General features: G+C 41.1%; 2 protein-coding genes across 6 annotated transcripts in view; both read right to left on the minus strand.

Moving 5' to 3' along the window:
- The window catches only part of LOC126937587 (acyl carrier protein, mitochondrial-like), a 398,652-nt gene extending 395,219 nt beyond the window's left edge, over positions 1-3,433 (minus strand). Inside the window, exon 1 of the mRNA XM_050761133.1 lies at positions 3,430-3,433. The gene's annotated coding sequence lies outside the window, so the exon portion shown is untranslated. The remainder of the gene's footprint in view (positions 1-3,429) is intronic.
- Positions 1-15,769, minus strand: part of KDM4C (lysine demethylase 4C) — a 416,349-nt gene that overhangs the window by 292,885 nt on the left and 107,695 nt on the right. The window lies entirely within an intron of this gene.

Below are 15,769 nucleotides of genomic sequence, written 5' to 3' on the forward strand. Positions count from 1 at the left end.
TTTTCACCCTTAAAGAACAGAAATACTCATTTCTAGTTCCATAGTTATTTTTACTATGGCCTTGCTAAGAAATTTTAAAACAACAATCCCATAATATCCTATATAAATACTAAATTGTATAGGCATTTTAATGAGAAAATGTATGGATATTAACAATAAATCTGAATAATCATTCCATGTTTTACATATAAACTATACTTTGGAAGAGCTCTATTTGCTGTAGTTACTAGCTCAATATATATTTAGTACAAGTTATTTCTTACTAAAGTAACTTAACTAATTGTACTTAACACAACATTTGGTTTCATTTAATGCTACTGATAACATATGCAAAACTTAATTGGATCCGATGTAACTAGGCAATTCACTAAAAGAAAATTCAATCATATATCCTGTTGCTTAAGGCACTGCTAATGAAATTATTCCAACTGAAATGGGAAGATAAAATTTTAGCATAACTACATGACGATCACTCAATGTATATTTTCGCCACTTCTTACCAGTTCTTAATTCCTTGCTTACATCACAAATATACCCAGAAAAGGGGTGTGGGTGGTGTAGGTGTGGGGGTGGGGGTGTGTCCATTCCAAACAAGAGAGTCAACCTTCCTCAACTCATCACACACATACATACACACACACACACACACACACACACACACACACGTAATATGAATATGCCTGCCAACAAAAGGTAGGATATGGAGGTATTTATATATGCAGATTCATTTTTCTGAAAAATTGGTAAGGTTAAAGCTCCTCAATCTAAAGTTCAACCATCTGCTCAAAGAAAATGTAGCTACCCTCATCTGCAGAAAGGAGGAAAAAGTAAGGCAAGATAGCTCTACCCCTACTCTGATCCTCAGTTTACTCCTAGGATCCGAATCATACCAATTCAATCTCCTCATTCCTCTCCTCCCAGCTGGGCTTACTGGCCTATTATTTTCTACAAGTATTTCTCAGGTGCAGTTATTCCTGCCTTAGCCAAATGATCTAATTAGTTCTACTTTTCTTCTTTTAGATGGAAGACAGTGTCTCAATTTCTTTTCATAATCTATAAAGATCAAGTTCATTTTAAAATCATAACTATTAATAAAATTCTTACAGTTAACCAACTATTGCTATAGTTTAATAGCTTCAGAAATAATCGAAGGATGAAAACTTGCTTCCAATCACAGCCCCGTACACAGGAAGACATGTAATATTTCCAAAGTAGAACTAAATCCTCACCATGAAAGCCATACTGTGGTAATATCCAGCGAAGCACAACTAGACAAAAATGCCTTCAAGGAGAGGTCACTCTCCTTCCCTGCCTTAGTCATTAACTTGCTCAGAGTGAACCTACTCATCTCCATGCTTATCCCTGTGAAATATTTTGCATGCTTCTCTCTTCTGTTATCAATGCTATGCTTTGTGGCGTAGTATTTAAATAATGACAGAGCTATGCAATGTTTCGTATACAAATAACTTTAAAAGTTCCCTGAATGAGCCCAATACCCTGCCCGAGGGTCTGACAAAGGACAGTCTGAAGATAAGTAATAATGCTAATAAAACTGGAATGTAATCATCAGATTTTTCTGTTTTTAATGTTTCCACATAATAAAGGAACTAGGAAAGACTAATTTTAAATTTTTAGAAATTCAACCAAGAGCCAAATCATTGTTCTTGCCATGAACAGTAAAATCAGAGCACTACCCTACTCAGCAGTCAAGAAGCAATATGCCTCCATGTACCATCTTGACAACCCCAAAATCTTGCTCAAAAGATACTACTATTCTTGCAGAACACACATCCCTCAGGGATGCAGTACTCAGCGTACTCTGAAAAAAGCTCCCTAGGTGATTCTGACAGGGCAGTACATTATGATGAATGAATGAAAGAATGGGGTGATTTCTAATTACCATATCTAAGAATCTTTGCTTGGTCCTGACTCCCCATAACCTTCCTGATGTCAGATGATGGATTTGTGTATGCCATGCTTTTTTATGTTTTTCCTTCAGGTTTTTTTTTTTTCCAGTAATACCACAATGAATGGCCCAAGTCAGAATTCTAAACAAAAGCTTCACATAGCACTTTCAAACCTGCAGTCAATGTGTGTTGGCTGTTGTGTGTAGGCTGACAGACAGCCCTTGCCTGTAAGAAGGTGGGCACCTGGCTTCAGGGGCACTCAGTCACATTGCATTTGAGCACCAGACTCACTGTCTTCTCTGCAACAGCACCCCTGCTAACCCTACACCATGGCACTACCTTGATGGGCAACTGCAGCAATTGGAAGCCAAACACAACTCTAATCTGTTTCAAAGCATGCCATGAGAAGAGAGAGAAAGAAAGGAAAGACAACAAAACAGCAAAGTGCATATGTTTTCATGTGTTTTCCAGCAACCAGCCTCCTCTGGTAGAGGGGAACCCACATTCGACAAGAACTGGAAAGCAACATCTAAGAGACATTGCACAAGCCGCTTCACAACTGTCAGACCTCGTCTACCTCACAGAACAACATGGAACGGATCGGCTGAGTCATATTTAGGAGCTCATTATTAAATGACGGCTAAATCACTTCTTGGCCTTTTGGCTAAGATCAAGTGTAAATGATGGCTACAAGGCAATGAGGTGAGCCTGACTTGCTGCCCCCCACATCCAATAAACTTGAGAAAATGTTCAAAAAATATCAGTTCAAACAATCCTAACATCAAGGGTCAGAGAGGCACATAAAAGGCTGATTACAATTTGAAAGATCCCAGGAAAGCACAGTACCTTTTTGCAACCCATTGGAATATCCAAAACTCAACCCTCCAGCAGCCTGACGATCAGGCCCTATATTCTCTTTCTCTACTGCACCATCACAGCCCTGAGCAAATGCAGGATACTCAAATCACCGGGTGGTTGAGTCATTCGGATTACTGTCCCAAAATTTTCCTTTATGATAGATGTGATGCTAGTAAGAATCACTTTAAAACAAACGAATTCAATTCAGGAGATAGTTGCTGACCACCTGCCACATCTAAAGCATTGCAGTTCAAAGAACTCAAGGCATTTTCCAGTAAGTAGCAGGGGTAGAGATACATACAGATATCGCTAAGACCTATCAGAGTGAAGCCTAGATTGTGGCACGTGGACCTCAGCAACATCAAGTGACCAGGCACACGTACTATCATGTGGCAGTTAGTGTGAATAAGAGGAGGGTAAAAGAGAAGGGAAGACCTCCGATTTCTCAAAACACCCAAAGTTATCGCCACTAGGGATGAACTCTAATGCCTCAACTCTGGGACACTTCTCTTACATCTGAAATAAGTATCATTACCTATTTACATTTCTAAGATAACTTCATAGTTCTATCTACCAGGTACCAGGACAAAATTAGTCTTCCTGTCCTAAACAGGAATAAGATACAGCAAAACACCAACTCCTCTTTCCAAGCTCAGCTCAAGACCCCCCCAAGAGAACTCTCACTCCCTCTCCTGCTGTATCAACAATCCCACATGCAGGCGTCCACCGTGGCACTCAGAATACATGTGTATGTCTACCTTCCTGCCTCCCTGCTATCCTATCTCAGCTCCCTAAGAGGAAGAGTCTATGGCTTTCTCCCGGAATACAGCGCCAGAAGAACAGATATTCTGTGTTTGCTGACTTGTACCACTCTCAAATGATAAACCATATTCCTGCTCCTCCAAGATGGAAGTCCTGGAGAAGAGGAAGGAAAGGGAAGATGAAAAAATCATGAAAGCAGAAAGTGGGAAGGAAGACTATGTTAGCAAACTTCATTTCCTGACTGTAGGGTCAGCCTGGCCTGCTCAGGACTAACTGCTGCCATCCTCAACTTCCAGATCCAATCAAACGTCTACTTCAATCAAACTCCCAAGACTTAAGTGTCTCCCAGGATCAACTTTTTTTTTAGATGAGGGTTTCACTATGTTGCCCAAGCTGGTCTCACAAACACCTGGGCTCAAGTGATCCTCCCATCTCTGCCTCCCAAAGTGCTGGGATTACAGGCCACCATGAGCCATCAGCCACTGTGCCAGTCTACATTTTCACTATAGCATGGTCTCCCTATGCTTCATCCTTGCCTTCTCTTCATTCCTCCTGGGACTTACCCAGAGCTACGCTGCCTACAAAGTCCATAGGCTGTGACAGATAACATGTGCTCAAGATAGACTGGGCAGGCTTGGGGCTCTGAAATTCCACATAAACCACTTTCCCAGAAAAATGTCATCTAATTCCTTTCTAAAATGAAAAATGAGTAATAAAGTTAAACAGCAACATGTTTGTACTTTATTAAAATATGCTAGTAGTCTTTACCTAAACAAGTTTTGAAAATCAGTATAAGTCACTGTCAGACAATAGCTGAAACAGAATGCCCTGAATGAGAGCAAATGATAGGAGGAAAAAAGTCCTTAAAAAAAACCCAGGGCTTTTAAGAAGTTTTAAATCCTGCTGCTCTGATAACATCCAAGTGTTTATTAATTTCTGTTTAACATACTACTATGGACATACCTCATTTTATTGCACTTTGTTGTGCTTTAAAGATGCTGCATTTTTACAAACTGAAGTTCTATGGCAATGCCGTGCTAAGTAAGCCTATCTGTGGCATTCTTCCAATAGCACGCGCTCGCTTTGAATCTGTGTGTCACATTTTGGTAATTGTCACATTTCAATCTTTTTCATTATGATATCTGTTATGATGATCTGTCATCAGTGATCTTTGATGTTGCTACTGTGATTGTTAGGAGGCACCACAAACCATGCCCACATAAGTGGGTGAACATAATAAATGTGTGTGTTCTGACTGCTCCGTTGGCTAGCTGATCCTGTCTGTCTCTGTCTCTCTCCTCGGGCTGCGCTATTCCCTGAGACACAACAATACTGCAATTAAGCCACTAATAACCTTCCAGTAGCTTCTAAGTGTTCAAAAAAAAGAAGAGCCGCATGCCTCGCACTTTAAATCAAAAGCTAGAAATGATTTAGCTTAGTAAGGAGGGCATTTTGAAAGCACAAACTGAAAATTAGGAATGCAAAGAAAAAGTTATTGAAGAAAATTAAAAGTGCTACAACAGCAAACACAAGAATGATAAGAAAACAAAAAACACTCCAGATATGGAGAATGTTTGTATGGTCTGGATAGAAGATCAAACCAGCAACATTTCCTTAAACCAAATCCTAATCCAGAGCAAGGCCCTAACTCTCTTCAATTCAATGAAGACTGAGAGAGGTGAAGAAGCTGCAGAATAAAACTGGCCTCTAGCAACATGAGGTTTAAGGAAAGCCACTGTATCCATAAGAGAGAAGTACAAGGTGAAACAGCAAGTCCTGCTGATGTATTAATAGAAGTTGCTGCAAATTATGCAAATCTAGCTAAGATCATTCATGAAGGTGGCTACATTAAACAACAGATTTTCAATGTGGAGGAAACCTCCTTATACATACCAGAAGACGATGCCATCTAGACATACCAGAAGACGATGCCATCTAGAACTTACATAGATAGAGGAGTCAATGCCTAGCTTCAAAGCTTCAAAGGGACAGGTACGGTGGCTCACGCTTGAAATTCCAACACTGTGGGAGGCCGAGGCAGGTGAATAACCTGAGTTCAGGAGCTCAAGACCAGCCTGGCCAACATGGTGAAACTACGTCTCTACTAAAAATACAAAAATTAGTCAGGCGTGGTGGTGCATGCCTGTAATCTCAGCTATTCGGGAGTCTGGGTGGGAGAATCACTTGAACCTAGGAGGTGGAGTGGTGCACGCCAGCAATCCCAACTACTCAGGAGGCTGAGGCAGGACAATCGCTTGAACCCAGGAGGCAGAGGCTGCAATGAGACGAGATTGCACCATTGCACTCCAGCCTGGGCCACAAGAGCGAAACTCTGTCTCCAAAAAAAAAAGCTTCAAAGGACAGGCACAACTCTCTTGTTAAAGGCAAATGCGGCTGCTAACTTTAAATTACATCCAATGTTCATTTACCATTCTAAAAATCACAGGACCCTGAAGAATTATACTAAATCTACTTTGCCTGTGCTGTATTCAGGAGACCCATCTCACATGCAAAGACCCACACAGGCTCAAAACAAAGGGATGGAGGAATATTTATCAAGCAAATGGAAAGCAAAAGAAAAGCTAAGGATTGCAATCCTAGTCTCGGATAAAACAGACTTTAAACCAACAAAGATCAAAAAAGACGAAGAAGACATTACATAATGGTAAAGGGATCACTGCAACAAGAAGAGCTCACTAACCTAAATACATATGCATCCAATACAGGAGCACCCAGATTCATAAAGCAAGTTCTTAGAGACCTACAAAGAGACTTAGACTCCTACACAATAATAGTGGGAGACTTTAACACCCCACTGTTAATATTAGACAGATAAATGAGACAGAAAATTAACAAGGATATTCAGGACTCAAACTCAGCTCTGGACCAAGTGGACCTAACAGACATCTACATAACTACCCACCCCAAATCAACACCTCTTTATTTCTCGTCTTCTCTGCCAGTAACAAGTCCTATCCACTCTACAATCTCATAACCTTGTATCTATCTCCCAGCAGTATCACCCCAATTTCAACCTTTATCAGCCTTCGGCTAGACTATTGTCACTATTACAGTTTAAAAATCTTCATGCCTCACTGCCTGGCTTTCAAGACCCCCCCAGTTTAACTCCAGCCTTCTTAAATATGAACATTCCACTCCCTATAGGCTGGACTAAGAATTATTCTATCACTCACATAGGTGTCTACCTCACTCCTCCCCTCAAAACACCCCTCTCCATGTTTCAATTCACAACCTCTCAAACCCCACCCAGATTCCACCGCCTAGAAGCCTTCTTTGACCATTATAAATCTCAGCCATCTCATCCCTTTTCTTCCTCCCAGAGCACTTCAATTGTATATTATGTACTATTATATACTACTTCCCAAAGCAAGATGCTGCTCAATGTGCATACATCATTTTTGTCTTGATAGGTCTCGAGTTCTATGAGGTAGAAAAAGCCTACCACCACCCAGACATTTTCACATAAACTATCCATTTTTGTCTACCTTGTATAGTGCCTGCTCCACAGCCAGGCCCTAAATTATGGGCCACAGTTGCTCAATTATGTAGCTAATTCCAAATTCTTTGAGGATAAGAATGTACTTTGCACTTTTTTTGTATACTTTGAAAACCATCAAATAAAATGCCTACCATTATATATCCTCAAGTACCTAATGGTTTGTTAAAATTAATAATTATTCATTTAAGCTTTGGGACAGTACGGTTTTTCTTGATATATTCTGCATATTGCTAAAGTACTGCTAACACTAAAAAACTGAATCACTAATGAACTACGAACACACTAATTAGGTATTTATAGGATTATGTTGCATTTAAAACTGAAGTCTTTTATAAATTTTTTTTAAGATTTATTTTGAAGGCCAAGGAAAGCAAAATTCCTCTAAACATATCTTCGGGTGATTTACTCAAAAATTAAACATAAACTGATATAGCCCTGTAGTTGTGATACAAACACTATCTTGAACTGAATGACATTAGGCCAACATTTCACAATAATAATAGGTAAATCTATACTTTTGAAAATCTACTTTCTCTAGTTCAAGTTTTCTCTAGGAACTGTCCTCTTTGTACTTCTTTCAAAATAATGCTCTGTCCACTTACTTCTCCGCCAGTACTTCTCAAAGACTAACTCCTACTTCTCAGATCACTCCCTCAAAACTCCCTATGGTCTTTCGGGAGCCCTCGGCTATGTGTTTAGGAACAAATGGTTTCTGCTGTCCCACTGCCCAGACATCTGTCAGAAGGCTGTTACAGGCAGCTGCCACAGGTCCGTCTGTTGCTCTCACCAACACAGGCTGCAGCACCTACAGACGGCCCAGCTTCCACTCACATTGTGACATCCAGGACCACAGAGGGGAGAATTCCTTCCAGGCCCATGTCATGCTCTGGCAGGTTAGTCCTAAAACAGGCCTGTCCTATGCTCCCTGCACCTAACTAAGGCTGTGTGAAGTAGTCATTTCCTCCCTTATTTATGTTTCGGCTTCTTGTTGCTGTTTTGCTCACAGTCATCCCCTGTGAATAAGAAAGCCCAGTCCCTCAAGGACAATTTTTTAATGGATAACAACCTCAAAATGATCCCCCTGGCCCCATTCCTGGCATAAGCTTGTGTGCCTGACTTGCCCTCTACCTTCACTAAAGTGTTCAAAAACACAGTGAAAAAGAAGAACTGACCAATAAATATGATTACAGCTCATCACAGCCATCATTTATTGAGCACTGATCACACACCAGAGCTTATGCTAAGATGCTGTAATACAAGTTCTACTACTACCTCCATTTAACTAATGAGGAAGCCAAAGCTTCCTTACGGGCATCTCTTCACTCAAGCAAGGGGATGACAGAGCTGACACCCAACCACAGACCTAACTCCAAAGTACAAGATTTACTCTCCAACCCATTTTCCAACACTGTTTCCCCAACAAGCACTATGAAGATATCAAAAGGAAAGAAGTGACAGGGTCCATCTGTCCCCCAAGGGAAAAACCCCCCTCTTACAACGAACAAGCAAGACAATGGCATTTTAAATAAACTGCAGATACAAAGAACAAGACCAGCAAAGCACTACCTGAAGTGGTTGTCTTTTTCAGGGAGGACGCAAGGGAGTTCTTGTTACAAAAACACTTTATGAATCAAAAAGTAAAGTATATTTCACAAAACTCAAAACTCCTAAAGTAGTTAATTTATAATACACTTTTTAATCAAAGCATACTCATAACCAATTGTCAAAAAGATTGAACCACTATGGATTTTATAGATGTGACTATGTTACATTTTCATATTACTTACGGTGCTAACAAGTTTTAATACTTGTGCATTTATTAAAGATTAAGCATTACGTTTTAAATTATGAAGTCTTGTTAGTTAACTGTGGAAAGGAGAACATTTCATACTTAATTTTCACTTCTTAAAAATAGATGAATGTGAGAAACAGAAAGCATGGTCATAGGGGATGCTGCAGGCAGGCTGCCAAGTCCCACTCCTGGCAAGGCCCTTGCTGCCTTCATGAGCTCTGCTTCCCTCCCTCAAGAACATACCCCTTGAAGAGGGAGGGAATGGCGGCCTACATGCAATGGATGTTCCAGACTTGAGTATAAAGGCTTGGCCATCTTGTTTGAATTTGGGGCAATTCTGAACGGCAATGTCAGCTCCAGCACTGCCCTTAGGTCTGCCCAGGACTCTGCTGGAGTTTAACTTCCCCTTCTGCCCAGTCCTGCCTTCCCCCTTGTGAGCAGTGCTAAGGGTTATTCCTGGAGCACTATACAAGAAAGCTCCGGCACACAAATCTCAGCGCGAACTCCTCAAGTAATCTAAGCTAAAACAATAACAATAAGCATGTTTGTAAAGAGGTGTCACTTAAATGCCAGTCCTCTTGCCTTGTAAGCTAGGCTTCTAAGAGTACAGCCTGGAGAATGAGGTCTGAAATGAGGTCCTACAGAATATGAGATTAAAAGCCCCTGAGAAAAGGAACTCAGCTAGAGCTTAGCTGCACCCTTAACGCCATTCGTGGCCCATTTCCTGACATAACATTCAGATGAAAACCAGAAACCCTAGCAATCATATGTGCAGGCAGTCATAACTGTGGAAGCCACAGTGAGAAAAAATCCTTACAAGAAGGGAATAACTAAGCTTTAGAAAGGTGGGCAGTTCTTTTTAATCCGGGATTTCAAATACAATTCGATATCCATATACATGTAAATTAACTCCCTGAGCAATCAGAAAAATTAGTAAGTTACCATTATCTAACATCATTATTATAAAATCTAGTAAGACAGTAACTGCACAAAACTTGACTTTCAAGAAATAATATATTTTATATTACATAGTCTACTGAGTATTTTCTAAATAGAAAATAATTTAGCATCTTACACACTATTTTTCATGAGAAAAGAAGGTATTCTAAATTAGTTGGTATCAACTCTGAACAACTTTTTAAAAAGCTTTCCTGACCTCTCCAAAATCCTCAACAGATAATACATGCAGTAGTAAAGTGACTTTTCTAGTACAGTCAGCCCTCCACACCGAGAGTTCCACATCCATGGAGTCAACCAATCACAGATTAAAAATACGTTGGGAAGGAAACTGTTGTGTCTGTACTGAACATGTCTAAACTATTTCTCTGGTCAGTATTCCCTAAACAATTTGGTATAACCACTATTTATAGGCATTTACATTGTATTAGGGATTACAAGTAATCTAGAGATGATTTAAAGTATAGGGGAGGATGTGCATGGGTTATATGTAAATACCATGCACTTTATATCAGGGACCTGAGCAGCCACAGGTTTCAATATTGTGAATGGAAGCTGGAACCAATTGCTCATGGATACTAAGGGGTGGCTCAACGAGGTGATCCAGTTGACTGATTTCAAACTGCTTTCTATGTCACACCCCAAAGCTCCCAGGGTTTCCTGTGATTAATGCTGTTATCTACAGGAAACTCTCTTCATGTGAGGATATTTTCATACTAAAGTTTCCTCACGTTAAGACTGCCTGCACATACAGCTGCTAGAGTTTCTCTATTTCACCTAAACGTTCTGTCAGGAAATGCGCCATGGGTGGCACAAGGGAGAAGCAAAGCTCAAGCTGAGTTCTTTTCCTCGGGGGCTTTTTATCTGGTATCTTTATAGGGCCTCAGCTCTACAAGGTGCCTCCAGGGAGGGTTTGGTGTGGGAAAGCTTCTCACCACACATTCATCCAGATCAGCTCTGACTTATGTTTTCTGCTTTAAATACTGAGATTCTGCAGAAACTTTCATGTATAGAAAGTTTTGAAAATCTCTGTGTTAAAGTTTTTCCGAAGTAGGGACCTATCACAGAAAACATTCTTTCTGGTTGATACATAAGTGTTCTGTGTAAGATCTGGATTCCATATAAGATTTTAATCCCACTGAAATTTTGCCCACGAGGGTTCTGCTACTGCAATAAAATACAGTGGGGAAGTGGAGGGGAGGGGCTAAAAGCTTTATGTCTCAACTGTAAGTAAGTTTCATAAGTAGAAGCCATTCTGTCGAGTTCACCATGGTGTTATCAACACCTAGCTCAGTACCTGACACAGGCGTGTGCTCAGTAAGTATTTAATGAACAAATTAGAAAAACAGATAAAACCATAAATCACCAAACACAGATGCAATGTTTTATAACAGCATCAAGCATTAATAAAACAGGGAAAGATGCCATTTCGAGAAGATTCTAAAATATAAGAATATAAAAAGTTGATGACAAATGAAAAACATGCCCATATAAAGCTGTCTGCCCATATCCAAAATTTTCTGAAGGAAACTTTTCCCAACAAAAAATCTTACCTAATATAGGAATCTTCTGAGAACATTACCCTTTCCAAGTGATCATTTATTCAAATATCAATTGTGCTTTCTGATACCAAAATGGTACTACAGAAGCAAGCTGGATTCATACCTCCTACAACCCTCACAGAAAACCAAAAACAAATATACAGCACTGGCCGGGCATGGTGGCTCATGCCTGTAATCCCAGCACTTTGAGGCTGAGGTGGGCAGATCACGAGGTCAGGAGATCAAGACCATCTTAGCCAACATCGTGAAACCCCATCTCTACTAAAATACAAAAAATCAGCTGGGCATGGTGATGCGTGCCTTTAATCCCAGCTACTTCTGAGGCTGAGGCAGGGGAATTGCTTGAACCCAGGAGGCAGAGGTTGTAGTGAGCTGAGATCATGCCACTGTACTCCAGACTGGTGACAGAGCAAAAATATATATATATATGTGTGTATATATATATACACATACACACACACACATATATATACACACACACACACACACACACACACACACAGCACCAAATCATCACCAGCAATTTCCTAGAGCTCAAGTATGAGAAGGAGTCAGTTCCCAGAGAAGTAAAAAAATTCCAAGCAAATGGTAAGAGAATAAGAGACTTCTATATCCTCAGCACCCCTTCCTTTGATCTGCCTGAAGTCAAGTGTGCAGAAACTATACCCCCCCCCACAACTCACGGTTTCTACACTAGAATAGAGATCAAGGTGGACAACCAGCTTCTCCACCATTGTGGGTTTCCCAGGAGGAGACCTGTCCCCTTCTTCAATCTGTAGGAAGCATTGGGTACCTAAAGAAAGAAATAACCCTGAAGACAGCCAGACTCAAATAGCAATGGCAGGAATACCATTCCCAGCCCTGGAAACTCTGCAACTCAGCCAAAGCAGATGCCAAATCAGAGTAGTAGCTCAGCAGTACTACACTGTAGCTGGTTTGTTCCACAGGTCTCCTGGGAATGAACCCCTAGCTAGCCCTCTCACACCCTTTGGGAAATACCCCATTCAGGACAGGCAGCACTCTGATCCTTTACTAGAGCTAAGGAAAACCTGGGCTTAAGGCACCATCTGGTACCAAAAAGGAAGTAGTAACCTAGTAGAAAATCAGAAAAGGAAAGAAAGAAAGGTCTAGAATACCCTTGGTAAATATATCCAAGGTAAATTATAAGACTCTCTAAGTAGACATATCTAATAGTAACCAAAAAAAAAAAAAAAAAAAAAAAGGCTGGGCACAGTGGCTCACACCTGTAAGTCCCAGCACTTTGGGAGGCCAAGGCAGGCGGATCAACTGAGGTCAGGAGTCCAAGACCAGCCTGGCCAACATGGTGAAACCCCATCTCTACTAAAAATACAAAAATTAGCTGGGCAGCCAGGCACCGTGGCTCACGCCTGTAATCCCGGCACTTTGGGAGGCCGACGCGAGCGGATCGCAAGCTCAGGAGATCGAGACCATTCTGGCTAACACAGTGAAACCCTGTCTCTACTAAAAATACAAAAAATTAGCCAGGCATGGTGGTGGCGGGCACCTGTAGTCCCAGCTACTCAGGAGGCTGAGGCAAGAGAATGGCGTGAACCCGGGAGGCTGAGCTTATAGTGAATGGAGATTGTGCCACTGCACTCCAGCCTGGACGACAGAGCAAGACTTCGTCTCACAAAAAAAAATAAAATAAAATAAATTTTAAAATAAAAAAAAATTAGGCCGGGCGCGGTGGCTCAAGCCTGTAATCCCAGCACTTTGGGAGGCCGAGACGGGCGGATCACGAGATCAGGAGATCAAGACCATCCTGGCTAACACGGTGAAACCCCGTCTCTACTAAAAATACAAAAAATTAGCCGGGCGTGGTGGCGGGCGCCTGTAGTCCCAGCTACTCGGAGGCTGAGGCAGGAGAATGGCGTGAACCCGGGAGGCGGAGCTTGCAGTTAGCCGAGATCGCGCCACTGCACTCCAGCCTGGGAGACACAGCGAGACTCCGTCTCAAAAAAAAAAAATAAAAATAAAAAAATAAAAAAATAAAAAAAAATTAGCTGGGCATGGTGGCACATGCCGGTAATCCCAGCTACGGAGGGCTGAGGCAGCAGAATTGCTTGAAACTGGGAGGCGGACGTTACACTGAGCTGAGATCACACCAACGCACTCCAGTCCAGGTGACAGAGCAAGACTGTCTCAAAAAAAAAAAAAAAAAAAAAAAAAAAAAAGAAGAGAAGAGAAGAGACGACTAAGATAAATAATTAAGCCTATAACAATGCAAAGTCATATACATACATCCACAAGAAACAATAGCAAACAGGGAACCATGACCTTCTCAAATAGACAAAGCAAGAAACCTGTGACTGATTGGCCCTAATAAGATAGTTATATGTGAGCTCTCTGATCAGGAGTTCAAGATAGCACTTTCAAGGAAACCAGTGATTTCCAAGATAACACAGAAAAGCAATTCAAGAATTTATCAAAGAAATTTAACAAAGACAGTGGGGCACGGTGGCTCACGCCTGTAATCCCAACACTTTGGGAGGCGGAGGTCAGGAGATCGAGACCATCCTGGCTAACACGGTGAAACCCCGTCTCTACTAAAAATACAAAAAATTAGCCGGGCATGGTGGCGGGTGCCTGCAGTCCCAGCTACTCAGGAGGCTGAGGCAGGAGAATAGCATGAACCTGGGAGGCAGAGCTTGCAGAGATCGGCTTGCAGCCGAGATCGAGCCACTGCACTCCAGCTTGGGCAAAAGAGCAAGACTCCATCACACACACAAAAAAAAGAAAGAAATTTAACAAAGAGATTGAAATAATTTTTTAAAAATCAAACAAATCTTGGGACTAAGAAATACATTTGCTGAACTAAAAAATTCATCAGAGGCTCTCATCAGCAGAATTAATCAAGCAGAGGAAAGAAACAGTAAGCTTGAAGACAGGCACATACATAGACACAGGAGGAAAAAAAAATTTAAAAAAGATTGCCGACAAGATATAGAAAATTACCGCCAAAGATCAAATCTAAGAATTACTTGTGTTCAAGATGGAACTGAGCAAGAGCAAGGAGTAGAAAGCTTATTCAAAGAAATAACAACAGAAAACTTTCCGAAACTTGAAAAAGATATAAATATCCAGGTATAGAAAAGTTTGGAGATATGACCCAAATAAGATTACCCCAAGGCATACAATAAGTTTCTCAAAGGTCAAAGATAAAGAAAGGATCTTAAAATCAGGAAGAGAAAAGAAGTAATGACATATAAAGGAGCTCTATCTAATTGGTCTGACAACAGATCTCTCAATGAAATAATATAGGCCAAGAAGTAGTGAGATGGCATTTTCAAAGTGCTGAAAAATGGGGATTGTCATCCAAGAATACTGTAACCAGCAAAGCTGTCCTTCAAACATAAAGGAGGGATAAAGTCCTTCCCAGACAAATCAAAGCTGAGAGAATTCGTCATCACCAGACCCATCTTACAAGAAATTTTAAAGGGAGTTCTTCAATATGAAGCAGGGAGAGGAAAAAATCCACTAACATGCAAGAAGAAAACATTTAAAGATGCAAAACTCACCAGTAAAATTAAGTATATGAACAAATTCAGAATACTCTATTACTGTAATAGTGGTATTGATATGGTTTGATATTTGACCCCTCCAAACCTCACGTTGAAAGTTATCTTCAGTGTTGGAGGTGGGGCCTAATGGGAGGTGTTTCCATCACCGGGGTGGATCACTCAGGAATGGTTTGGTGCCATCTTCATGGTAATGAGTGAGTTCTCACTCCATTAGTTCCCATGAGAGCTAACTGTTAAAAAGAGCCTGGCCTTCCCTTCCTTCTCTGATTTTGTGTTTTGTTTTGTTTTCTGAGACGGAGTCTCGCTCCGTCACCCAGGCTGCAGGAAATGGCACAATCTCAGCTCACTGCAAGCTCCGCCTCCCAGGTTCATGCCGTTCTCCTGCCTCAGCCTCCCAAGTAGCTGGGATTACAGGTGCCCGCCACCATGCCCGGCTAATTTTTTGTATTTTTAGTAGAGACAGGGTTTCACCTTGTTAGCCAAGATGGTTTCGATCTCCTGAACTCGTGATCCACCTGCCTCCACCTCCCAAAGTGCTGGGATTACAGCCATGAGCCACCGCTCTCTCTTACCATGTGATCTCTGCACATGCTGGCTTCCCTTCACCTTCCACCAAGAATGGAAGCAACAGGTGAGCCTCACCAGATGCAGAAGTTTAATCCGGAACTTTTCTAAACATCAGAATTGTGAGCCAAATAAATCTTTTTTCTTTATAAATTACCCTGCCTCAGGTATTCCTTCATAGCCACACAAGGAAAGTCAGATGCAATCCACATGTAAGACCAGTATGAAGCTCCAAAGAAAACTATCTCAAAAACAGTACCTACAGCAACCTATTAAAAAGCAGGCAATATTAAAATATGTAAATT

This window comes from Macaca thibetana, chromosome 15, assembly GCF_024542745.1.
Source record: "Macaca thibetana thibetana isolate TM-01 chromosome 15, ASM2454274v1, whole genome shotgun sequence".
NCBI classification, from domain to species: Eukaryota; Metazoa; Chordata; class Mammalia; order Primates; family Cercopithecidae; genus Macaca; species Macaca thibetana.